The 27,996-nt window shown below is 35.0% G+C and overlaps 1 protein-coding gene and 1 pseudogene across 2 annotated transcripts in view; one reads left to right on the forward strand and one right to left on the reverse strand.

Annotated features, from left to right (window-relative positions):
- Positions 1-27,996, forward strand: part of Stag1 (STAG1 cohesin complex component) — a 362,710-nt gene that overhangs the window by 50,058 nt on the left and 284,656 nt on the right. The gene's annotated exons all lie outside the window — the stretch shown is intronic.
- LOC143407945 (rho GTPase-activating protein 5 pseudogene) lies at positions 13,983-17,866 on the reverse strand (annotated as a pseudogene).

Consider the following 27,996-nt stretch of genomic DNA (forward strand, 5'->3'; position numbering starts at 1 on the left):
ATAAGATTTATGTCTAGATTCTTTTTTTTTTTTTTGGCATGTGGATGTACAGTTTTGCCAGCACAGTTTCTTGAAAAAGAGTTTTGTTGTATAGACTTTGCCTCTATGTCAAATATCAGTTGACTATATTTGTTGGTCTATTTCTAGACCTTCTCTTCTGTTTTATTGAACTGTTTGTTCTTTTACCAGTACTGCATTGTTTTGATCGCTGTAAGTTTACGTAAGACTTGAAGTTGGTGGTGTTAATTTTCTGACTTGGTCTACTCTTTCAGTATTGTGTTGACTGTTTGGGGTCTTAGGCCTCTCCATATAAACCAGAATCTGTCCTTATTGACAAAATAATTTGCTGAGATTTTGATTGAGATTGTGTATAATTTGTAGCTCAAGTTGGGAAAAATGGATATCTTTGATAATATTGAGGTTTTCTCTCTTTGAATAAGGAACATCTCCAGTTATTTGATTTCTTTCATCAGAATTTTAATCATTTTCCTTATGTAGATCTTGTGCATGTTAGATTTATACCTAAGTATTTTGTGTATGGCTTTTATTAAGATTCTCCATAGGAGCAGAACTAATAAATGGGAAAAAGCATATAAGCACATAGTTATAAAAGAAGATTGGCTTATATAGTCAAAGGCTGAATAGTCCCACAGTGGCTGTCTGCAGGCTAGAGAGTGGGGAAAGTCAGTATCTGCTCAGTCTAAGAAGCTGGAAACCTCAGAATAATAGGTGCTAAGCTAATATAGCCCCGTTCAAGACTGAAGGTCTGGAGTCCCCCTGGAGAGTTGCTTGTGTAACTCTGCATTCAGAGGTTGAAGAATCTGGAGTTTGATGTTCATGGGCCATGGCAGCAGCAAAAAATGAACCTACTAGAGTTGAATGTGCACGAGCATGAGTTCCTTTCTTATGCTTTTTGTTCTATCCAGACCCTCAGCCTATTGGATGGAATCTTCCCCCTACCAAGGTGGGTCTGCCTCACTAGGTTTGCTGACCCACATGCCAGTCATCTCTGGAAACACCCTCACAGACACATCCAGAAGTGTGCTTTACTAGTCTTCTAGGCAGATTGACAACCAAGATTAATCATCACAAGGGAAGTAAGTAAATAGTACTAGGTTTTTAATTTCAAATTTCACTTGTTCATTAAATATATAGGAAAGCAGTTGTTTTTGTATATTTATTTTGCAGCTGTCACTTTTAAGTTAAGGAATTCCTTTTTGGCTAATTCTTTTGGATTTTTGACATACACAATTGTATCATCTGAAAACATAGTTTGGTTTTTTTTTTCCCCCCCTTTTCCCCCTCTGCATACCTTTTATTTCTTTTTCCTGTCTTGAGTTGTGAGAAGGGACATCTTTGCTTTGTTCCTGGTTTTAGTGGGAAAACTATGGTTCTCTTCGTATTATGATGTTAGCTCTAGTTTTTAACACATTTATTGTTAAGGTATATATATTACATAAATGTGAAGTTCAGTAGTATTTAAATACATTCAGTTTGTGGTGCAGCCAGTCCCTAAAACTGTCTTAAATCTTGCAAAACTGAAACTGTACTCTCATTAAACAGCTCTCCATTTTCTCCTCCACACAGTCCTAGGCAACCACCATTTTACTTTGCCTCCATGAATTTGATTAATCTAGGTGCCCTATGTAAGTGGAATCATATAGTATTTCTCTATTTGTGATTGGCTTACTTAGTATAATGTCTTCAAGGTTCATCTGATGTAGCATGAGTCAGAATTTCTATACTTTTTCTTTTTTTAAGGCTGAATAATAAATTCATTTTATGTACCACATAGTCCAGGAGTTTAGCACCAGCCTAGGCAACTCAGTGAGTCCATCTCAAAACAACAACAACAGTTTCTGTGGATGTGGGTGTATAAATAGCTCTTTCAGATTATTCTTTAAGGTCTTTTGAAAGTGTTTGAAAAGGTGGAATTACTTCTTTCAGCAGCATTGTAGTTTTCCGTATGTATCTTTTGCTTTTTTAATCTCAGGAAAAGCATTTAGTATTTCACCATGTGGTATGCTGTTAATTATTTTTTCATAGTGCCTTCATTATGTTGAAGAAATTTCCCTTTTAACAATTAGTTTTTTAAAAAAAACACACCAATCTTAGTAAATGGCAAGGGGGTGTGTTCATTTTATAAGTGGAGAGTTTTAATAGCCTGGCATTTTAATTCCTTTAAAAGAATTTTTTTAAGCTGTAGATGGACAAAATAGCTCTATTTATTTATCTTTATGTGATGCTGAGGATTGAACCCAGTGCCCCACACTCACAAGGCAAGCGCCCTACCACTGAGCCCCACCCCAGTCCCTTAATTCTTATTTATAAGTTCATCTTATAAATGATTATGCCCAACTTAAAGGAGTTTTATTGTTCTCCTAAGGCACATGCAGATCTACAATATAACTGATGGGCATAATTTTAAATGCACATACATATATTTATTTACTACTGATTAAATTGTGTTGTTGCATTCAGTTATTAATATTATTCTGTGCAAATCATTCAAATCATTCATCTTTGAAAAAAGCTACAAACTGATGTGTCTGCTTAAGATTGAATAGTATTTGTTTTTGTCAGTTCATATGAAAACATAAGTGAGAGTTTATCCTATTCTTTTTGGCTTGGGGCTCAACTTTACTTTCCACAGTATCAGAACTACCCTTTCCCTCTTGCCCCAGATTTGCATAAATAGTATTTTTCTTATGTACTCTTTGATACTTTTTTGTATTTCTACTTAGATATATAAGGGTTTTGTGGTGATAGTTAAGAGAGATTGTTGCACATAAAACTTTCTGCAACTTGCTTTTTCACAAATAATACTTCAGAGGGAATTCCCCCATGTAAAATATAACTCTAATTCATTCTTTGCATGGCTCTGTAATGAATGCTTCATGTTATATAAAACTTATTTAGCCATTTCTATATTTATGAGTATATATTCCTTTTCTATTTGGTCATTTTAAATAATATTGTATCTTTGAATATGTGTCATTACTTCATGACACTTTTATTTCTATGAAATAGATTTTCAGAAGTAGAATTTCTGGGCTTAAGTGTTTTTATAGTTTTTTATTTCTGTAGATGTTGCCAAATTGCTACCTACCAAAGTTGTCCACCAACAACATGTGAGAATTCTTTCTTCTACATCTCTGGTAACAATAGGGCTATAGCTGTTTAGAAAGTTTACTTTCTAAAGGTGTAACATTTTATCTCAGTTATTTTTAATTTGAATTATTTTTTTTTTTAAAGAGAGAGTGAGAAAGGGAGAGAGAGAGAGAGAATTTTAATATTTATTTTTTAGTTATTGGCAGATACAACATCTTTGTTTGTATGTGGTGCTGAGGATCGAACCCGGGCCGCATGCATGCCAGGCGAGTGCGCTACCGCTTGAGCCACATCCCCAGCCCAAATTTGAATTATTTTAATTTTTTATTTTATTTTGAATTTCCATCAGTAATACACATTTGTTCTTTTGTGAAGTGTTGTTTGATATCCTTTCCCTGCATTTTATTTGATTGTCTTTGTAAAAGACATTATAAAAGTTCATTACATGTTAAAAACATTAACCATAGGCCAGCAGTGGCGGCACAAGCCTATAATCCCAGCTACAAGGAAGGCTGAGGCAGGAGGAAGAGTACAAGCCCAAGGTCAGTCTGGATAATTTAGTGAGATCTGTCTCAAAATTTGTAAAAGGGCTAGAGATATATAGCTCAGAGATAGAGGGTTCCCCCAAATAAAATTGCTATCTACGTTACATATTTATTTTTCCCCACATGTAGAAAATTTTTTAATTTCAAGCATGAATTCCTCTATAGCTTCTAATCTTTAAGTTGTGAAAAGTGTTTCCCAGCTTTCTTCCAACAGTATTTTTATTGCATACAGTCACTATTCATCTTGATTTTATTTTTTTGTACAATGGATAACTGTAGGCACCTTCTTTTTTTCTAAAAGATTACCAGCATTAAAAAAAAAATAAATAAAATAAGCCATTTGTTTCCCTGACTTGAGTGATCCCATTATTTTATTTAAAATTTCATATATAGAGAGATCTCTTGTTGTTTTAATTGAATACTGTTTTACCTAATCATGTGTTCCTATGTCAATACTGTTTTTAGCTATTTTCTGTGATAATCTATTATGTTTTGTTATTTGGAGCAGTTTCCAACTTCTTTTCTTTGACTTTTCTTAGCTATTATTCCGACATATTAATTTGGTCATTTTTTCTCCCTTAAATATCAAAACCCCTTTGGATTCTAATTTGAATTACATGAAATTAATGAATTACTATAGGGGATAGTTGACCCTTCCATGGCACTGCTACATATGATAGTGTTTATAACATCTAATAAAAAATGTAGTTTTTTAGATAAATGCCAGCTTATTAAACTTATTTCAAAGTCTTCTGTTGGTACTGTACTATAGAGGATATTTTATTTTTATTCTTCTTTCATATATAATATATATATATATATATATATATATATATATATATATATATATATATATAGTGTGTGTGTGTGTGTGTGTACACACCCACGCATGCGCACGCTGGGGATTGAACCCAGGATCTTGTGCATGTGAGGCAAGCACACTATCAACTGAGCTATATCCCCAGCCCATCCTTTCTTATATTTTTTAACAGTCCATTTTGGTCATCTATTACCTTAGACAAATTTATTTGAGACTGGGAAGTACAAGATCAAGGCACTTGCAGATTTGGAGACTTGTGAGGACTTAGTCTCTACTTCAAAGATGGTGCTTTCTTGGTGTGTCCTTACTTGGTAGAAGGAGCAAGGCAGCTCCTTTCACTCTTTTTTTTTTTTTTTTTTAAATAAAGGTAGTAGTTCCCTTTAATAGAGCAGAATCCTTACGACTTAATCACATCTTTAAAAGTCACTGGGTATTAGATTCCAACTTAAGAATTTTGGGGGCTACCACCATTCAGATCATAGTAGTTATTGTTTTTCCTATATAAAAGCTATTGATTTTTATTTATTTCTCTTTTTTTATAACTATCACTTGTTGAATGGATAAACAAAATATGATATATTTATGTAGTGGAATAATATTTAGGCATAAAAAGGAATGATGCATTGATTCACCCACAACATGGGTGAACCTGTGCTAAGTGAGCCAGGTGTGGTGGTGTGCCTGTAATCCAGCTACCCCAGAGGTTGAGGCAGAATGATCCCAAGTTAGAGGCCAGGCTGGGTAACTCAGCAAGATCCTGGTTGTGGCGGGGGGGGGGGGGGGGGGAAGAAAAGAAAAGAATAAAGATAGACTGGGGTTGTAGCTCAGTGTTTGAGTGTTTCTGGATTCAATCCCCAGGAACTTTCCCACCCCCCTAAACTAAGAAACTAAACATAAAAGTTTATATGGTGTATGATATAAGAAATGTATAGAATAGGCAAATTCAGAGAGATGGGAAGAGGAAAATGGATAGGAAGTTATTGCTGATGGATAATGGGATATCTTTAGGATTATGAAAATGTTTTGGAATTAATGGTAATAATTATACAACCTTGTAAATATACTAAATATTAGTTAATTATTTAGTTTAAAAGGGTAAATTTTGTGCCATGTGACTTATAACTCAGTAAAAAAAAATGAGTGACAGTTGTTGTATCAGGGTTGATTTTGGCATTAGATAACAGAAAAACAGACTTCATTGTTTTGATAAAACAGGGCTTTATTTTTCCTGCATAATAAGCAGAGTCTTTCTAATATTGATTCACTGGTATAGTGATGTTTCTATGATTGGTCCTTGACCTGTCCCTCATATTTGCATGTGGTAATAATAACTCCAGACATTGAAGAAAGAGGTTAGGGAATGAACAATGAGTGTACCAGGAACTACAAAGACTATCCCATGCCAAAGGGTGCTTTTGTGGAAGTTGTTTGGGCATAATTTGGTTGTGGAGAATGATACAATATTAATGTTTCACACTTTAGAATGGTATTTGCTGTTGGTTTGTTTTGTTTTTGCTTAAGTAACTTTCCAAGTTTATCACCTCAGTTTTGCTGTTTTTTACTTCTTAAAGTTCTATTCATGTTCAGGGATTATTTGGGGATTATTTGTAGCATTTTACTTATTTATGAGAACAGGAAGAGGGAACCAATTATGCAGGACATTAGCAAGCTTATCAAGTTAGAATTGACATGCAATAAACTGTGCATGTGTTTAAGTATAGAATACAACTCTTAAGTTTCAACAGTATACATACTGAAAACATCAGTCACGATTCTTTTTTTTTTTTAAAAATCAACTTCATTTAGGAGTAGTGTATATACAATGCATTCATTTTAAGTGTATGCTTTCAGTTTTGACATATATAAATTAAAAAAAAATTTTAAGTGTTTATTTTTTAGTTATACACAATACCTTTACTTTGTTTATTTATTTTTATGTGGTTCTGAGGATTGAACCCAGGGCCTCATGAGTGCTAGGTGAGCATTCTACCGCTGAGCCACAACCCCAGCCATTGACACATATAAATTTTTATAAACTATAGTCAAGAGGAAAACATTTCTAGCACTCCAGAAATATTCCTCCTGTTCATTCGCAGTTAGTCACCCCCAACACTTTGATCTCAAGGAACCACTCATTAAAGTTGACATCAAGAAATTTTCTTTAGAATTTTATATAGGTGGGATCATACACCTATAGTTTCACTTTGGCTTCCTGAAGTGATCAAAATGTCTTTTTTTGAGTCCAGCATATTGTTTTATGTATGAATAGTTCATTTTTTAAAAAATGATGAGTAACATTCATTATATAGTGTATATTCCAGTTTGTTCATTCATTTCTTTTTGAACATTTGGGTTGTAATCAGTTTTGGGCAGTTTTAAATAAATCTCTTTTTTGAACATTTGGGTACAATTATTTGTGTGGATATGTTTTAATTTATGTAAATGCACCATTCTACATTGCCTAAAAAATGTCACCACTTATATGACTACAATATCATTATTATCCCTAGGAACAGTTACAATAATCCTTAATTACAGTGTAATGAAGTATCTATCTAGTTTGTGTTTAAAGTTACCCAGCGTATTCCATAGTCTTTTTTTAGTGGCTTTCTCACTGGTGTGTGTGTGTGTGTGTGTGTGTGTGTGTGTGTGTGTACACAGGAGCCCTTTTAATGCTAATGCGAATGGAACCCAGGGCACTCTACACTGTGCCACACCCCTAAACCTTTTATGTTTATTTTGAGAGTAGATCTCCCTAAGTGCCCAGGCTGGCTTTGAACCTAGGGATCCTCCTCCTGTATCAGCCTCTCAAATTGCTGGGATTATAAAATATGCTGCTGTTCCCAGTTTGTGCTGGTATCTGTGTGGGGGGTGTGGGGGGGTGGGGGTAGGGGTGGTGGGGATTGAACCCAGGGCCTTGTGTGAGGCAAGCACTGGACCAACTGATCTATATCCCTAGTCCCTGTACTCTGTTTTACTCTAGAATAACTCTTCTTTTTTATTGACAATATACAAGCTAGCTTCTTTTTAAAATTACTCCAACTTATATTTTTTCCCCTCTAATAGTTTCACAAATGTTCTTTTGACTCAACTGAAAATGAAGTCTAAACTTTTGTAATTTTTAAAATATACATATATATTTTTTTTAGTTGTAGGAGGACACAATACCTTTATTTTATTTATTTATATGTGGTGCTGAGGATTGAACCCAGGGCCTCACACATACTAGGTGAGCACTCTACTGCTGAGCCACAACCTCAGCTCTAAACTCTTGTAATTTTTAGTTGAGTATTTTTTGCAAGAATGATTTGTAGGTAATGTTATATACTTTATAATGCATTAGTTCAGGACCAACAAAGTTTCCCCCCCATAACTAGTAATACTAAATTTGATCATTATCTTCACATAGTGGTATTAGAACCAATTAATCACTTTCTCTTTTTGTCTTTTTTAAGTACTCTTAAGGATCCATGGATTTTTACATTTTCTATTATCAGTTGCACTTATTCTTTCGGATGTTCAGATTGACCCAAATTTAGCTAGTAGATAATAACCATATGTTTCATGTGCAAAGACAGGAAAGTTGTAGACTGAGAAGCTTTGACATCTAAAGGTCATTCTTTTTTATTTTTAGATGTATATGACGGTAGAGTGTATTTTGGCATATTATACATAAATGGAGTAACTTATTATAATTAGGATCCTGTTCTTGTGTTTGTTCATGATGGGGAGTTACCGGATCACATATTCAAATACAAGGAAAATTATGTCTGATTAATTCTACTGTCCTTCCTCTTCCTCTCCCCCTCCCTTCCCTTCATTACCCTTTGTCTAATCGCTTTTATCTATTCTTCCCCTTCTTACCCTTACTTGTTGTGGGTTAGCATCCACATATCAGAGAGAACATTCAGTCTTTGGTTTTGGGGGACTGGTTTATTTCACTTGGCATGCTATTCTTAGTGCCATCCATTAACGTGCAAATGCCATAATTTCATTATTCTTTATGGCTGAGTAATATTCCATTGTGTATATGTACCACATTTTCTGTATCCATTCACCTGTTGAAGGATACCTAGGTTGGTTCTGTAGCTTGGCTGTTGTTAATTGAGCTGCTATAAACTGATGTGGTTGCATCAATATAGTGTGCTGATTTTAAGCCCTTTGGATATAGGCTGAGGAATGGGATAAGTGGTTCAAATGGTGGTTCCATTCCAAGTTTTCTAAGGAATCTCCATATTACTTTTCAGAGTGGATGTACCAATTTTCAGTCCTACCAGCAATATATGAGGGCACTTTTTCCCCAACATCCTCCCCAACATTTATTATTACTTGTGTTCTTTATAATTGTCATTCTGACTGGAGTTAGATGGATCTTAGTTTAGTTTCAATTTGTATTTTTCTAATTGCTAGAGATGTTGAACATTTTATATATTTTGACCATTTTATATTTCTTTTGTGAAGTATTTGTTCTCCATTGTGTTGGCTTAGGAACCAACTTCCTCAGTAAGACTCTTAAAGGGCAAGAATAAAATCAAGAATCAATAAATGGGATGATATCAAACTGAAAAGCTTCTTCACAGCAAAGGAAACAATCAAGAATGTGAGCAGAGAGCCTACAGAATGGGAGAAAATCTTTACCACTCGAACTTCAGATAGAGCATTTATCTCCAGGATATATAAAGAACTCAAAAAACTTACACACACACACACACACCCACCCAAATAACCCAATCAGTGATGGGTAGTCTTTAAAATGATAGTTTTCTTCTTTCCCTTTAGATATTGGTTATGATAACAGATTGGAATAATTGTGGCAGTGAGATTATGGCATTATATCCACACAGCATGTGATAGGGCTGTTGGGCCCAATTTGTTAACAGTTTTCCAAACTATATTAAGGATTCATTTCTGATGATTAAATTTATCATTTTAAACCTTCAACTTCCTTTGGATCTTAACCTCTAGTTAAATTTTAATTTGTTCCCTCTTTTCTCTGTAAATAAGAAATGAAATGTCTTCATCTTGTTTTCAGTATATTTAACTTTATCACAGGGTGAAGAGATTTTTAAGGTACAAAGTAATTCTAACTAGGGTCTATCAGCAAACTCATTCAGTGTTTTATAACTAATATTAAATATCTTTTTATTATATAACCCTTCCATTACCTTACCTATTCTTGAAGTTTTCCCTCTTTGTTCTGACAACCCAGTTATGCATGTTTAAATTGTCTGAATTTAAGTTCACTTTGTCTAGAAAGTTAGAAGCAAACAAATTTAACTTGTGTCTTTTTTTTGGGGCGGGGGGGAGTTGGTGGAAATGGGGATTGAACCACAGGGGTGCTTAACCAATGAGCCATATCTCCAGCCCTTTTTATTTTTTAGATAGCTCTCACTAAGTTGCTTAGGGCCTTGCTAAATTGATGATACTGGCCTTGAACTTGTGATTCTTTTGCCTCAGCCTCAAGCTGCTGGTATTACAGGTGTGTGCTACTGTGTCTGGCCTCAATTTGTGTTTTAGGTCATTCTCTATCTTCTTTTAGTTTTAAAACAAGTTGTCTTTCTTATCTCCCTTTCTAATCTAGAAAAGGATGATCTTTATCCTGTATTAGGATATGTTCAAAGCCAGTGTCACACTAAGAGCAAGTAATTGCTGGTCTTGATTTTGGGGGGAGTTAAGTGTTCTCTCTTGTTTCTTCTGGGCTACTTGAGGTTGAGTAGTCCATGTTAGTGGATAATCTATTGTTTTTTTCCTCTACCTGAATTACTAATTTAGCTAGCCTTTTTTTACTGTGTCCTATTGTCTTTTAAAATATGAAGTTTAGCTGCTGTAGTAATTCTTGTATCTTGTTTTGAACAGGACACACCACTTTGTCTTTCTCTGTTATGTATTTTTGGGTTGGGGTGTAGTTAAAAAGTGCTAAATGCTTATGTTGTTCCCAAGGTTTTTGTTGTTGATTCATATCTAGATAACAGTGGAAATGTGTGGATGTTAAAAGTACAAAATAGTGGGATTGGTGGCATATGCCTGAAATTCCAACAACTGAGGCTGAGGCAGGATTGCAAGTTCAAGGCCAGCCTCAGCAATTTAGCTGGGCCCTAAGTAACTTAGTGAGATCTTGTCTCAGAATAAAAAATATAAAGGACTGGGGATATAACTCAGTGATAAAGTGCCTCTGGGTTTAATTTCCAGTTAACACTCCCCCACCCACCCAAAAAAGTTAGCTGAGTCATAGAGCACTTGCTTAGTGCTCAATCCAATTAAAAGAAAAAAAAAGGGAGGGGGTGGACACAAAACCAAAAAATTATGATAGTCTTTCTTTTTTAAATTGCATTGTTTAAAAAGTAAGTTTAATATATACATAATTGTTTGTTAGGCATGTAATGCATCAGGAAGTATACAGCCCAAATTGGCCACAATTGGCCCTTGGATCAGAGGTTGTAGAAGTTTTACTTTGCATCTTTGTGTCTTTTTTTCTTTAGCTTTTAGCATCCATTTCCCCAATTTAAGTTTTTAGTTGTGTTGAAAATGTACTTGTGTGCATACACCTATCCATTGAAAATACCGTTTCCATTTTAGTTGATGCATTTAGAAAGAAAGAAAAATTTCAGCTTATAGGTTTTCTTTTTGTGGTAACTTTTGAGTTCTCATGATTTAATTTTTTTTTTTTTTTTAATTGTTAGGCTCTTGTATGGGCTATAGTAAATGCTAGCTCTATAGCTCAAGGGAATCTTTGCTTTGGTAAATAACAACAGCAGCAGACTCCAAAATAGAAAAGTATTTCTGGCTATCTGTTTGAATGACACTCCAGAAATATGCTTTATTCGTATTTGGATTATATGAGTCAGTTTAGGTCTCATTTTCTACCAGCTTATAAGTCACTGAAGAAGAGAGTATTAGTTTATAACTTTATCATTTTTGGTTCTATACTTGTCAGTGAGTGATGATCTATTCTTCATTTTAGTGCATTATTTTCTCATTAAACTTTTTCTTCAGGAACTTTTCTATTTTTAGAGCCTTTCTTTATAGTTTAACTTTACATTTTCATTAAAACTACCAAAGGAATTATCTAGAGAAAATGTTGGATCTAGACAGTAGCTTTTAACCTTGTGTTCCTGTCCTTCTGCAGTTGTGAAGATACCAGGCTTTATTGAGAACCAGAGTATGAGAGTTTTTGTCTCAGGTATAAAAAGCATGTTGAAGAGAAAAAATATGACATATTATATGTACAACTTTTAAAATTGATCGACTGCAGTGCTGGGCCGCGTACTCAGGGACTTATAATGCTAGGCAAACATTGTACCATTGAGCTAAACCTCCAGGCCCCATATTTATTTTTTAAAAGATGGGGTGGGGGGCTGGGGATGTGGCTCAAGCGGTAGCGCGCTCTCCTGGCATGCGTGCGGCCCGGGTTCGATCCTCAGCACCACATACAAACAAAGACGTTGTGTCCACCGAAAACTAAAAAATTAATATTAAAAATTCTCTCTCTCTCTCTCTCTCTCTCTCTCTCTCTCTTAAAAAAAAAAAAAAAGATGGGGTGGGGAATATAGTTTACTGGTAGAACATTACCTAGTGGGCTTTAAAATAAATAAATGAATGAATAAATACAATACTTTGAAGGGTAAAAAATCTTATTAAAGGTCAAGAACCTCTTTTTAAAAATCCTATATACTGACAGATTGTAGCTGTACATGTTTATGATGTATAATAATGTTATGTGTCTCCCCCTAATGCCCTACACTTCAGCTGGGGATCAAACCTAGGGCCTTGGTCAGTGCTCTACCATGTCCCTTAGATCAATGATTTTTTTTTTTTTTTTTTTAAATAATGTGCTGGAGATTGAACCTGGAGCCTTACACATACTAGGTTCCACCACTGAGCCATATACCCAGCTAGGTGGAATGTAGTTTAGAACTCCAGATCCAAGCCAACCAGCCCATTCATTACCTCAGACATTTGACATCTTCTGTGAGGAGATATGGAAATCCTCAACACAATACTAACTAGCAAACCATATTCAACAACACATTGATGATTCACCATGATTAAATGGGTTTATCCTTGGGATGCATGTATGGTCGAAAATTCACAAATGAAGAAATGTACCTACCATATTAACAAAATCAGGGCAAAAATAATATGATCACATGATGATTTTTTTCATACATTGCATTAGGTGTAGAAAAATATTTGGTAAAATTCAATATTTTTTCATGATAATACACCCAACAAATAGGTATAGAATTGTACTTCAGCATTCCAAAGGCCACATATTATATTGAAACCATAGTTTGGAGATGAAACTCAATTACCTGCTTCTGCTGGTAGGTGAGGTTTGTGTAAGGTTGCAGAGCTCTGCAGTTGAGAAGTGTTGTAGCTCTTAATGGTGGGCCATGTCCTTTGGTGCTGCACCACACCCCAGCAGTTCACTCTTTTTTTTTTTTTTTTCCTGGGTTCATGTCTTGTGAATTCAAAGGATGAAATACACAGACCAGGATGAGTGAGTGTAAGAGTAGAATTTACTGAAGAATGAAAATAGGAACAGAACTTCTATGGTGTAAGAAGGGATTTCATAAGCAGGTTTTCTTTTGGAGTGTGCTAGTGTAGGGGCTTATATAGCTCATGGGGGCACTGCTATTGGTCCAAACTTATGCTAATTAGTACAAAAGTACTAATGCTTTTGTTCCAAGTTTATGCTAATTAGGTTTGAAAATCTAATGCCATTGGTCATTTTTTAAAAGAAAATTTGTTCTAATTAGTTATATATGACACTAGAATGTATTACAATTCATATTACACATATAGAACACAATTTTTCATATCTCTGGTTCTGTACAAAGTATATTGACACCTGCCGCAGTCTGGCTGGGCACAAATCACGAGCCACTCAAGCAGGAACAAACTTTATTTCCGAACTTCCCCGAACACCGCATGGGTCCAGTGACCATACACCAACAGGAACTCCCTCCACCGGAACTCCACCAACCAACGGGAACTCTTTAGGAATCCCGGCGAGAGCTCAACCGAACTCAATGGGAACTCCGCGAGAACTCAAAAGTCATCATCTTAATGACTCGCTGTCCTCATCTCTCAACCACTACTTCTGGCAAAATGCCAGGGGCCATTCCCACTCGGCTGTGGCTCTCAACATCTCCCCCCTTCTGTTTAATACAAGCATGTGGCTTAGGGACCGTGCCTGTCTTAGGTTGTCCAATACTACATATGTTCCTTACCCGTCATCGGATGAGCTGATCTCAAGGCGTTAGCCTCCTGTCTTAGGTTGGTACCATTGCAATTGGATCTTACCCGTCATTGACTACTGGTCCAGCATACAGCCATACTTGTGGATAGGCCTTTATACCAGTGGGGGGGTGAGGTTCTTTGCCTTACCTCTGTTGGCCAACAAATTTGGCCTTTGCACCAGTGGGGGGATGAGGTTCTTTGTTTTTTGCCATCATAACAGTTTTCTCATGTCTCTGCATTCATAAAGTAACCATGTATACTTCTCATTCTGAAAATATCATCTCAAAATACAGGTCCCAAATTTCAGAATTGTATTTGGTTCTTTGTATTTCCCTCATTTCTGCGCAAAGGTCTTCAAGGTCATATGGATCATCCTCCTTTTTATCTTCTTTTACTTTGTGGGTTTTCTCCTTCATCTTCTTTTCATCGACCTCCTGGTCAGAAGTGATTGCAGGATTATCAATACCTTTCCAAGTTTCAATAGGAGAAAGAAGTGGATCTTCTTCACTTCCACGATGTCTTCCTTTTCTTTTTGTTTTTGAAGTATTGAAAGCCTCATCATTACTTGCATCTGAATGTGTTCTTCTATAATATGACTTGGCTTTACTAAATAAGGTTTTATATTTATATTTATATTTAGAAGGCCTCCGTTCCCTATGACCTTTTGAGGTTCTATCAGAAAATCCATTTTCTTCATCTCCTTGTGTGTTATTTACAAATGAGTTTCGAATTTTAATAATTTGATTCTGACTATCATCTGAGACAACATAAATCTCATCAGAATAGCCCTTCTGTTTGAAAATTGTGTCAATGGGTTCTGCATAGTTATCTGAAGAATCCATATCTTCAGGATGTGCCAAAGGCACCCAGGAGATCTGTTTTCTTGGATTTTTACCAATACCAGCTTCAATTGTTTTTAAGAGATTTGGATCCATTTTTTTCACATTTGTCTTAGGTACAACTGGTTTAGGTTTAATAGGTGGAGGCACTTTATGGTTGTGTTCATGATCGTGACAGTTTGGAGTGCTGTGAACAGGGTATTCGTTTCCTTCCAAATCTAACCTATATCTGGAACGGTCACTAGGTGTTGGAAGCAACTATACATCATCCCCATTTGTACTATAAGGAGGTGGTGCTTCTGTATCATCATCTGAATCAGGGTAGTTGTTATAAGGAAAACAATCTCTGGGAGATGGTAGAAAAACATCTTCACTTTAATGTGTTAACTCCCTTGTATTATCAGACAAGTAAGAATTTTCTATCATTTTTTTTCTCTAGAAAATCACTAAAAAACAGTAAAGACCTCAGTTTGCTGATGATACTGAGATAAAGAATACAATGCTGTAAATTTAGCAGTGATCTCAGTTGCAATGTGTTCTCCTTCAGTCATTAACTCCTTGATAGCCTCATTTTCAAAAAAATCTGCTTGGCTGTCAGTAACTGCCACCAGTTGTACAGGAATGGTATCTTGAACTTCTGATAGAAATGCTCGAAGCATTCCCATTGATGCTTTCTGTTTAGCAGAGTAAACTAATATATACCCATGAACCAGTTGCATCCTTACTCCAATTGAAGAGTGATATGACAATATTGTGATCTGTATTCGCCTCCTTTTTTCACCGATAATTTCATCAAGCATTAAGGAATTATTTTGTTCAGCTTGAGCAGCACTGCAAGGATGAGAATTAAGGAATGGTGAAAGAATAAGATCCACACTAAATGGATCACCACACATGGCACACATGACAATTCTCAAGTCAGCTTCTGATACATCCTTATTGGTGGGAACGGGGCTCACCACATCTAAATTGTGTTTAATTGATTCCAGTACTCCTCGTAGAGCTTGCTTTATTTGGGTTTCATTAAATTTACGAGGATATGTACCTGCAGGCACATCTACAAAAGGACACTGTATAACTTGTTTGCCAATTGCTGCCCTTGGTGCCTGAGAATGGGAAGGTTCTTGTCATGTCTTCATGCATGTACTTAGGGTAATGATGTCCATCTCATTTCCACCGTCTTTTTAACCCCTTTGTTCCCTTCTTTCCCTTTCTTCTATCTAGGGTTCATCTAATCTTACCATGCTGCCCCTTCCAACCTCACAATGAATCAGCCTTCTTATATCAGAGAAAACATTTAGTATCTGTTTTTTTTTTTTGGCATTGGCTAATTTCACTTAGCATTATATTCTCCAACTCCATCATTTTCCTGCAAATACCATGATTTTATTCTCTTTTATTGCTGAGTAATATTCCATTGTGTGTGTGTGTGTGTGTGTATGTGTGTATATATATATCACATTTTATTTATCCATTCATCTACTAAAGGGATCTAGGTTGGTTCCAGAGTTTAGTTATTGTGAATTGTGCTGCTATAAATCTTGATGTGGCTGTGTCCCTGTAGTATGCTATTGTTAAGTCCTTTGGGTATAGACCGAGGAGAGGGATAGCTGAGTCTGAAGGTGGTTCCATTCCAGTTTTCAAAGTAATCTCCATACTGCTTTCCATATTGGCTGCACCATTTTGCAGCCCCACCAGCAATGTATGAGTGTGACTTTTTCCCCACATCCTTGGCAACACTTACTGTTGTTTGTATTCATAATAGCTGCCATTCTGACTGGAGTGCGATGATATCTTAGAGTAGTTTTGATTTGCATTTCTCTAATTGCTAGAGATGTTAAACATTTTTTTCATGTATTTATTGATTGATTGTATGTCACCGATTGAAAAGTGTTTGTTGAGTTTCTTGGCCCATTTATTGATTAGTTTATTTGTTTTTCGATGCTTAACTTTTTGAGTTCTTTATATACCCCAGAGATTAGTGCTCTGTCTGATGTGCAAGTGGTAAAAATTTGCTCCCAAGCTGTAGGCTTTGTATTCACCTCATAGATTGTTTCTTGTGTTGAGAAGAAGCGTTTTAGTTTGAATCCATCCCATTTATTAATTCTTGATTTTAATTCTTGTGCTGTAAGTAGGGTCCTAATCCAGTATAATGGAGATTGGGGCCTACTTTTTCTATTATTAGACACAGGGTCTCTGGTTTAATTCCTAGGTCCTTCATCCACTTTGAGTTTTGTGGATAGTGAGAGATGGGGGTTTAATTTCGTTTTGTTGCATATGGATTTCCAGTTTTCCCAGCACTGTTTGTTGAAGAGGCTATCTTTTCTCCAATGTGTGTTTTTGGCGCCTTTGTCTAACATAAGATAACTGTAATTATGTGGGTTAGTCTCTGAGTCGTCTATTCTGTACCATTGGTCTACCAGTCTATAGATGGTATACCATGGTATACCATGCTGTTTTTTTTTTTTTTTTTGTTACTATTGCTTTGTAGTATATTTTAAGGTCTGAGTTCTTGAAACACTGGTCAGAGAGGTTAGACGAAAGAAATTAAAGGGATACGGATAGGGAAAGTTCCTATTTGCCAACGATATGATTCTCTACCTAGAAGACCCAAAAAAATTCCACCAGAAAACTTCTAGAACTAGTAAAAGAATTCAGCAAAGTAACAGGATACACCCTTAAATCAAAGGCTTTTCTGTATATCAGTGACAAATCCTCTGAAAGGGAAACGAGCAAAGCTACTCCATTTACAATTAGCCTCAACAAACAAACAAACAAACAAACAAAAACCCCCAAAACCCCACAAACTTGGGAATCAGCCTAACAGAAGAGGTAAAAGACCTATACAACGAAAACTACAGAATGCTAAAGAAAGAAATTAAAGAAGACCTTCCTTAGAAGATGGAAAATCTCTCTTGTTCTTGAATAGGTAGAATTAATATTGTCAAAATGACCATAGTACTAAAAGCATTATACAGAGTTAATGAAATTCCAATCAAAATCCCTATGACATTACTCATAGAAATAGAAAAAGCAGTCATGAAATTCATCTGGAAAATAAAGAGATCCAGAATAGCTAAAGCAATCCTATTGGTCAGTTTTTGAGTCGTAACCTCCATTCAGGTCTGCCCCATTTCATATTCTCATAGGTTCTGGAAGTGGGAGGTTGAGATCATCGAATGGAACTGGTTGTGCTGCTGCTTGGCTTGCCTCAATGCTGTCTTTTCGTGCCTTGGCGCCACCAGGCCACGTGGCTGGGCTCCAAGGGACTGTGCTTGCTGCCTGGGGCAGACATTGCCCTGCTCCATTGCTTAGGTGCCACTTCTTGGTAGGCCGGCTGTGCACCTTGTAGCAGGGTACCCATGTCAATAACATTATATTCAGTGGTGAAATATTGGAACACTTTCCTGTGAGATCCCAACAAGATAAGGATGGATGCTTCCGCTTATGATTATTTTTTCAACATTCTACTGATATCCCTTGCCAAAACAGAAGGCAAGAGAACAAAATAAAAGGCATCCAGATAGAAAAGGAAGAAGTGGAACTGTCACTGTTTCTTGACAGTATGATTTTATATGTAGAAAACTCAAAGAGTCAACCAAAAAACTGTTCAAACTCATAAATTAAGTCAAGTGGCAGGATAACAAAAATCGATGTGCAAAAAGTAGTAGAGTTTTTCTACATTAACACCGAACTTTCCTAGAAAGAAATCAAGAGAACTACAAAATCAAGGGAAACTACAAAATACTAATGAAAGAAATTGAAGAAGACAGACAAATGGAAAGATATCCTGTGTTTGGGTTGGAAGACTTACTGTAAATGTCAAACGAACTTTCATTGTATGTGTGTGTGTGTGTTGTCTTACTCTTAGAAACAGGAAAGTTAAACGTGCTTTGTTACCTTTTTAATCAAAAGTTCTTTTTTGTGAAACAGATACTTTTTCAACTTTATTAGAATTGCAGCCCTTTGTCCAAATGGATTTTATGAAAATAGGATAAATAAAACAAAACTGGAAATGAAGTAGTCGATAGAATGGAAGTCCCTGTCAAAATTCCAGTGTCACATGTCTGTAGTCCAAGTCTCCTTGTAATTACTTCTGGAATAGTCTGTATAGATATAAGACAAAAACAGATAAACAAAGTACTCCCCTATATCTGGAAAATCCAACCAATATTGAAATTTCTGGCATTATCAATTACATTTATCCCAGCATATACTTATATACGTGATTATTATTGAAAGTTCAAGTTAACTGGAAAGAGAAAATACAAATGCAAAAATAAGTTTTTCAGCTCTTTTTTTCTTTAAAGGTTTATACTTTTATTCTGATAAGTTAAGGATATTACGAGGATTAAGGATACATAGAGTGTTTCCCCAACATGTGCAAAGCCCTGAATCCCCAGCAGCATCTTGGGGGAGTGGGAGGAAGTCAGGGTCCTGTTAGAATTCAAGAATTTGCAAGAGGCTTACCAGCCTAGTTTAAAATATCACTTAATTATGAATCAGTGTTTTTCCCTGGCATTGCCACCTTTTTAACTTGATGATTTTGGCTTCATATATCAAATGCAGCATTTATTAAACAAGAATACTAAAAGCTTTCTGATGGGAAAACCATAACTTGGGCAGTTATGTGTGTTTTACACAGATACTGCTGTTAATACTGAATGATTCTATAAAATAAAAATGATTAGGAAATAATTTGACTATGGATTACTGGCATTTGTATATTGAAGTCATCGAAATCTTTCTGAAAAGTACGTGATATATTTTAATTATTTGTGTGCTACTATTAAGTGCCATAATTTTGTTGTCTTTTAAGTATTAAAGTTGTTAAATGGGTAATTAAATGCATGTATTATACCTTAACAGGCAGACTACTCTTTGAAGTGAAAGTAGTAATTTGTAAATGTGTTCTTTTGCCCCTAGCTAATTAGAGGCTGAATTATTTTCATAGTAACAGCTCTGAAGAGAAGAGTCAGTTTGTCAGTCAGGCCTTTCTCTATCAACCATAGAACTTTCAGATTATTTGTTTTTTATTATTACCAAAGTCTTGTTATGTCAGTTGTAAACAGCATGGAAAATACAAGTAATGAAAAAAAAAAAAAAAGCTCATGACCCAATAGTAAACACCATTAACATTTTTATTTCATTAAAAAAATTTGTTTGGGGTGTGTATTTTGTGTGTGTGTGTGTGTGTGTGTGTGTGTGTGTGTGTGTGTGGTGTAGTCTCAGACTAATATATAAACAGGGAAGTTAAATTTATTTTTCTTCCTTTTCAATCAAAAATTCTTCTTTTGTGACACAGATGATTTTCAATTATTTTTTAGCATTGTGGTCCTTTGTTTAAACAAATTTTTATGGAAGTAGAATAAATAACAACTGGTACTTTGATCGTTGAGGATGGGATGGAAATACAAAATCTGTGTTTGGCTTTTTTTCACTTGTCTGGATTGTCTTGGAGGTATAATCGAAGAACTCTAGAACTTCCTAGAAGAAGCATTAAGCTGGGCACAGTGGCACATACCTGTAATCCTAGCTACTTCGGAAGCTGAGGCAGGAGCTTCACAATTTCGAGGCTAACCTGGGTAACATGGTGAGTAGTGACACTCTGTCTCAGGGGAGAATAACAGCATAGTTGGAAAAATTTTCCTAACATTTTTTAATGGCTGCAGAGTATTCCATTATATGACATCTGTGAGAGCCCTGGAGGGGTTCTGCTTAGATCTCCTTTTAAGAATTTTGCTTTGAGGAATGTTAGTTGACAGCTTCCAGTAATAGAGCCTTTGAGATTTGCTGCATCATTGATCCATGGTCACATTCTCCCTGGGTATTTCTCCCCAAGTAACTGAGCCCAGCAAGGTGCTAGCATCTGCCTTTTCTGCTCAAGGTGAGATTTCTCTAAGAACATTCTTTGTATTTGAGCTCTCTGTTGGGCAGGTAGACCAGAGCTGTAGTGGTTTGAGGGTGTTCTGATCTCTTCTTTATTCTTTCGTTTCACAATTGACAGGCCTGTATCATAAGATGAAGTCTTTCTCTACTCACTCCTCTTGCTGTTTCTTCATTCATTTTCCCATAGGCATTTATCATGATAAATTTTTCACATTTGTAATTCCATCTTGGTTCTGCTTCCCAGAGAACCTAAACTGAAATGCATCTAGATTTTTCTTTCTTTCTTTGCAGACTGAGGAACTGAGCCCTGGGGCACTTAACCACCAAGCTTCTGTATTCCTTCTCCCTGCACCGCACCCCCCCCACCCCCTCCCACCCCCGCCCGCCCCCCCTTTTGCAATAGGATCTTGCAAAGTTGCTGAGGCTGGCCTTGAATTTTCCATTATCTTGCCTTATCCTCTGCAGTTGTTAGGATTACATGGGAGCACCAGTACCACCTTTCTGGCAAGTGTTTTGTTTTGTTTTGTTTTTGTTTTTTTTTTTTTAATATATTACAATTTTCACAGGATAGAAATGCAGCCTTCTGCAAAACTTCATAATGTCATCTTCATGTGTTTGCATCATATTCTCACTTATGTCTTTGTATCTTAATTTTACCAACTTTTAACTGTATCATCTTACTGTTCTGAAAGATTAAGGGAATTAGTATATCTGTCATTTCACTTTTTATTAGTTTTTGTTTACCAGCAGTGTTATTCTTGTGATGCCAAAAACTTACTTTATACTTAGTTACATAATTAACTGTAGTTTAGACTTTACTTGATTAAAAATTATTTTTGGTAATTAATTGGTAATATTATTCTCTGTAATACATAAATGTAATTTAGTCCTGAATCAAAGTTGAAGTTATATAGGAAGAATATAATGGCTCATATCTTAGCTCTGCCAGTGAAAGTGTTCAGATCTTTAGAGTCTCATCTGTCTTTGTTCCTTTTTTGCTCATTTTGTCATCAGTGATCAAGAGCACAAGCCACACTTCATGGGTTTGAATCCCAGCATCATCAGTTACTTACTATGTGATCTTGGGCAAGTTTAGTCACTACAAACTTAGTGTAACAGTTCCCATGTTGTTGTTGTTTTTAATATGCTCTGACAAACTACCATAAATTTAGTAGCTTAAAACAAAATCCTTGATAATTTCATACTTCTATAGGCAGAAGTTCAGTGGGTTAAGTTGGGTCTCATTGAAGTCTCATAGGACCTAAATTAAAGTGTCTTCATGAGGCTGGTTGTATTCAGGAGGCTGTAGGGGGAGAATCAGTTTCTTGATCATTCAAATTGTTGGCAGAGTTAATTTGTGTTTGGTCAAAGAACTGATGTCCCATTTGTTGGCTGTTGGCTCAGAGATTGGGGTCCTGCTTAACCTTTTTGTTGACCTTGTTTCTTTGGCTTATGGCTCCTTCATTGGAGAATCAATAGTGGAGGGTGGAGTTCCTCCCAAGCTTCAGATTTCTTCTGCCTCTTCTGCTGCTTCTTTTTAACTGATTGTTTTGTTTTGCTTTCCTCTTTCTTTCTTAAAGGTCAGTGTGATTATATTGGGCCTACAAGAATTTCCTTATTTTGAAGTCTGTTACCCTTTTGCCATGAAATGCAAAATACACAAGTGTAAAAATGGGGCAAAAACTTAGGGGTCTAAAACCCTGCCTAGCACAATCCCTCTTCTGGCCTCTGTAATCCTTATCTATCTCACAGCATCTATTCATCCTATCCCAAGATCCCTAAACATCTTTTTTATATACCCTATTATAGTTCAAAGTCTTTATCTAAAAATCTGTGGACCTATGAAACAATTTAATTCTCCCCAAAGTACAATTCTGGGACAGTTACAGACATTCTGGTTCAAAAAGGGAGAAGACAGAAAAAAAGGAGCTATAAGTTCTAAACAATTTTAAAAATCAGTTGGAGAAACTCCAGTAGATGTCAAGGCCTGGGAATAACTTTGTGATTTGTAGCTTCACCCTTTGGGCTTACAGCTGAGCTCTCTCTCAGATTACTTTTATGTTTTGTATTTTTTTTTCCCCCTTCATTTTTTGTTTTTCTTCAGATTTATTGATTCTTAGTTGTCCATCTGTATTCATGAAAGAAAGATTAAGCTGATCAGTTTAGTAACTTGCCTGAAGTTCTTTGCTGCAGGTTTATTTTATCAATAGATCTTTCCTTGACTGTGGCATGTGGTAGGCTTAACTCTCAAGTACTTCTCAAAACCATACATAAAAAAGTCCGGGGCGGATACCCCTCCAAAACCAAACAACTGTTATTCTTTTTGTAGGTTTACCACAGATAGCTATACAAAGCACAAAGATATATGTAGTATATTGTGGTACTAAAATTTGAAGGAGGGATTATTTGTGGCGGTATGTTGGGGGTGCAAAAAAATCTGAAACAATTCCTTGGGGTTGGTAATGGAAAGGAAGGTTGAGGGATATTGCCCTAAGGTGTATGGTTGACTAGGAAACTGGCTGTTAGGCACCCATAATTTTGAAAATAATCATGCTTCATCTGAGGAATGGATTGCTTTAATGTTTATGTGCTCTACTTTGCTTTAAGGCACTTTTATTTAGAAAGTAGCTTTTTGACTCTAAGAATTGTGTTCCATTGTATAATATTCATCATAACCATATTCATTCATACATTACATCTTTCTGCTTAAAAAAAGTAAAATCTCAACTATTTTAACCTCTTCTACTTTACATACCTTCATATGTAAACCATTTCCTCATTTGTTGTTTGTGTTCAGCTGACTTTATTTTTATTTTAAATCTAATTGTGTTTTGCTTTGTTGGAATTATGATTTTCTGGGAGATTGGCATAGCTAAGACTAAGTCATCAAACTAAGAAGAGAAGAATTGTGAGATGATAAGTGTTAATTTTTGAGGATGAAGTATTGATTTCAAACCATATTTATTTACATAAGCTTTGTGGATAATAGTTAATGGTGTAAAATATGGAGTCAGACTGTCTGAGTTAGAACACTGGTTTCACAACTTGTTGAGTATGTCATTTCTGAGCCACAGTTTTACCATCTAAAACATGGAGATGATGATACTATCTACCTCATGAGAATATCCATGACTTAATATATGTAAATTGCTTAGAATTGCTTAAGAGATAATAATTGTTAGAATTAATATTATGTTTGGATTTTAAGTTCAGTATTTGATTATGTTCTAAGTTTGTCTAAGTACAAGGAACACAGAATTGAAAAAAAGGGGTGTAATTTTTATATTGAAAGGAGAAGTATACTATGTTTTCCACTATCTAGAGTTGGAATAACATTGGGGACTAAAAGAATTATCTGGGAGGTTAATGAATACTTTATTAAAAAAACAATACTTCAATCATTGAGCCACCTTTTAAGGGTGTTATACAGTGTTTGTGGCCATATCAAGGTGTTGCCGTGGTGGCTTGTTGTTAGTTTTCTTACTTAGCAGTCATTAAAACAATTTATCTTTGTCATTTCCTAAATTTCTTCCTTAGTAGTAAAAGTTGTTCCCAATTTTTTAAAAAAATTGCTCCTTGAAGTTTTTGAAAACTTAAAAGTTAGAAGATTTTGTTTCACTATATTGTATCACAAAGTCTCTGAAGTCTTGTCACAAAAATATTTTTCTAGTATTTGAGTGTTACAGTATGATTATTAGTAATTCCAGTGTGTTTTATATAAACATCCTTTTTTAAAAGAAATTTTTATTTTCTGATTAAAAACACCTTGAATACTAGTATTTATGTATTGTTTTTTTTGAACTAGTTGGTTGACTAGTTTTTGAGCTCGATTGTTCAAAACCATAAAATTTTTAAATTTAATAGTTTTTTAATTTAATTTAAAATATTTAAATTTAAATATTTTTTAATTGTGAATATTCATTAAGTATTATGACTACTTAATGCTGTGGAAAGTATCAGCTTTGAATTCATTTTACAGAAACAAGTTTGTTTTTGAAAGTTTCTTATTCTTGCAGAATTGAACGCTGTTCAGATGACTTCGCTGGTAAAGTTGGGGTGGTTGTGCATATCTTTATTATGAGGTTTTTGGAAAGAGAGATCTATCTTCAGTGAATTGCCAAAGAATGATTTTCTTCAAAATAGTCAAATGTCTTTTGTATATATTATTTTCCTAGTCTTTTATATATCTATGGAATATATGCACGTAAACACAAATTATATATGTTGCAAAGCATTTTTATACTACATTTAGGCAAATTATTTTTTTAGTATGGTTGCATGACAGTTTGCTAGTATATTACAGTACATACCCCCTCCTTTTTTTTATATAGTGCATACCCTAATGGTCCATTGCTAAATATAATCCTGATTATTCTTTACTGTATCAGTTTTGTGCATTAATAAACAAGGCATTTAACCATTATATGTTATTAAATGTAGGCTTTACTTTGAAATTTATAAACCTTGGTAGCATTTCAGAGGTCATGAATATCAAACATCCCTTTTGTTAAGAAGTTCCTCTTTTAAGGTAGTTGAATTTTTTCTTTCATTTGGATAATGGGCTGTGTTGCGCTTTGGTTGTTAATTGATAGATGTGGTATCCTCTCTGAGAGAGCTTTTAAAATGCATGACACGTATTTCAGAAAGCAGCTGTTGCTATGGCAACTCTCAGGTCACTTGCAGCTCAGCTTACATGATTGGCTGCTAATGGAGTCTAATATGCTTGAGAAGAGAATTGAGCAAATGAAAGAGGGTTTTGAAGGAATCCCCTTAAACCTCTTGAAGTTTAACAGAATAGCACACAAAAATTTAACACTTTATGTTAAACAATTTTGCTGGAGGCAGTTTTATGAATAATGAAAGTAAGGCTGTACAGATTTTCAGAAAAATAATTTTCAGAATCTTAGGCACATTGGCACCTTTTATGTTGTCACTTTTTTGCATTTTATTATTTGTTTAAAGAAACATTTTCACAGCTATCAGTTACTTTCTGTGCTCTACTCTCTGAAGCATATACCTCAGAGAAGTTAATTGGATTGAGGAATGAAAAAGCTGTTAATTCTGCAGGGTCAGAAGAAGTAGTAAAACCAGAAATAGTGTCTAAATTTACTCTGGTTACGTGAATTACATTAGAGTCGCCTCTCATTTGGATTCTTATGGTAGCCTATGAATACCTGCCTCTCTTATAAGGGTATATGGATGATATAAAGGGAGATGGTGGTATATACGTTGGATTTTTAAGGCCTGTAAAGTAAGTAAAATCAAGCATAATTAGGAACTGCCATAATAAAAATTAATAGAGCCATGCAAAATGGCACAGGAATATTTGTTAAATGACTGTTTTCACCAGTATCTCATTTGCAACTGTAGTGCTAAAATGAAGGTTGTTCTACTAATTTTGGCAAGTAAATAATAGCAGATATAATTCAGATACAATTATGAATTTATAATTCAGATGAAGTTTATTCAATAATAAGCTAAAATCACCCTTAGTTTTACAAAGTCAAATTATTCCTATCTTCAGCTGTTTAGTTCAGTAAGTGTAGGAATTAGGCTTAAGACATGTAGCTTATGTATTTGCTACTTTTAATTTATCTTAGAGCTTTAAGAAAATTACTGCTTAAAGAGGTAGTGTTGAAATTGATACGCTAAGCAAATTGTAGGTTGGCATGAATAGCTAACAAAATTTGCTAACAAAAGTGACTTGTCAAAATTACCCAAATGCAAATTTTTATTAAAATTGCCTTGCATGTATTATTTTCTATTAAACACTCAAAAGTGTTCAATAAAAACTTTTCAAAATAAATTTCCAAAAAAATATATTAGTGGGGTGCCCCATTACTTTTTTCAGAAAACACCTTTGAAGTTTAGTGAGTGTAAACACTAACCACCAAAATCTGTGAACCTATAATCAGTATGAACTTTTGGGAATATATGTTTAATTATTTTGTTTTTAAATGATGTGTCTAGTGACCTGGTAAACATAAGTCCTTACTAGGAACCTAATATCCTATTCTGCCTGTGGTAGTACTAGATTATGCTATTTTCTCATATAATTTTTACAATAGTCCCATTTTATATTTAACTCTAGGAAATATGAAGTCCAGGAAGTTAACGTGCAGATCCACAATTTCAGCTAACTACTAACGTTTTCAAACATTTCCTTCTTTAGTCCTTTTTGTGTGTAGTAGTATACATAAAATGTAAAGATCATTCTATATGTTGGCCACTTCTCTATATCATAAGCATTCCATGTTTTATTCTTTTTCAACTTTTTTAGTGGTATAAAATATTTTACTGGTGATTGCTTTCCAATTGTAAGACATAGGTTGATTATTATAAATGGGTCAGGGTGGGTGAATATTTTAAAATGTTAATATATTTGCTTATTTATATATACTTAACCCCCCCCCCCCAATTGAACTCAGGAACACTCAACCACTGAGCCACATCTCCAGCACTATTTTGTATTTTATTTTGAGACAGAGTCTCATTGAATTGCTTAGTGCCTCGTTTTTGCTGAGGCTGGCTTTGAACTCAGAATCCTCCCACCTCAGTCTCCCGAGCTGCTGGTATTACAGGCATGTGCTATTGCACCTGGCTTTATTACTGATTCTTGAAGAATTTCTAAATAAAAGATAATTTATTTCAAGGTTTTATATATGTGTGTGTGTGTGTGTGTGTGTGTGTGTGTGTGTGTGTGTATTGTTTTTTAGAAGAGCTTTGGATTTTTTTTCACTGTTAAATTATTTTAAATTTACTTGTGAGGTCTCAAGTGCAGAGTTGAATTAATCCTGCCTTCACTTTATGACGTACAGTAATTATTGACTCATTTAGATCCTGCTTTCATATTACCTTCTTTTATCTGTATTATTGTTCTCCTCTCTTACCATAGGCACTAACATTTTGATAAGCTTGAGACACACACATATGCTTATTTGTATTCATTTTTGTAAAACATATAATAATTTTGTGTGGATATATTTCTGGTCACACAGTAATATGGCTTGACATTCCTTTGTTTTCTGCAGTTTTCCCCCTCATTCACCACTGTTCTACCCCTGATTTTTTTGTGATAAAATTCACTTAATAAGATGTCATCTTAAACACCTTTAAATGTATAATTCAGAAGTGTAAGCATATTCAACTATCACCATCATCCATCTAGGACTTTTCATCTTGCAAAACAGGAATAACACACCCATTAAGTAATAGCTCTCTAATACCCCACCTCTGCCCCAGTCCCTGGCATCCACCATTCTACTTTCTTTCTCTGAATTTGATTACTCAAATTATCGTAGATAAAGGGAAATCATATAGTATTTAGCTTTTTTATGACTGACCTATTCACTTAACAAAATATCTTCAAGGTTCATCCATTTTATAGTTTATATTAGAATTGCCTTACTTTTTAAAAGTGAATAATATTCCTTTGTATATACCACATTGTGCTTATCTGTTGATCTGTCAGTGGAAAGTTTGATGTTTGCTGTGGTTTTTCACATATTGCCTTTATTATATTGAGGAAATTCACTTCTATTCCTAGGTT

This window comes from Callospermophilus lateralis, chromosome 10, assembly GCF_048772815.1.
Source record: "Callospermophilus lateralis isolate mCalLat2 chromosome 10, mCalLat2.hap1, whole genome shotgun sequence".
NCBI lineage: Eukaryota > Metazoa > Chordata > Mammalia > Rodentia > Sciuridae > Callospermophilus > Callospermophilus lateralis.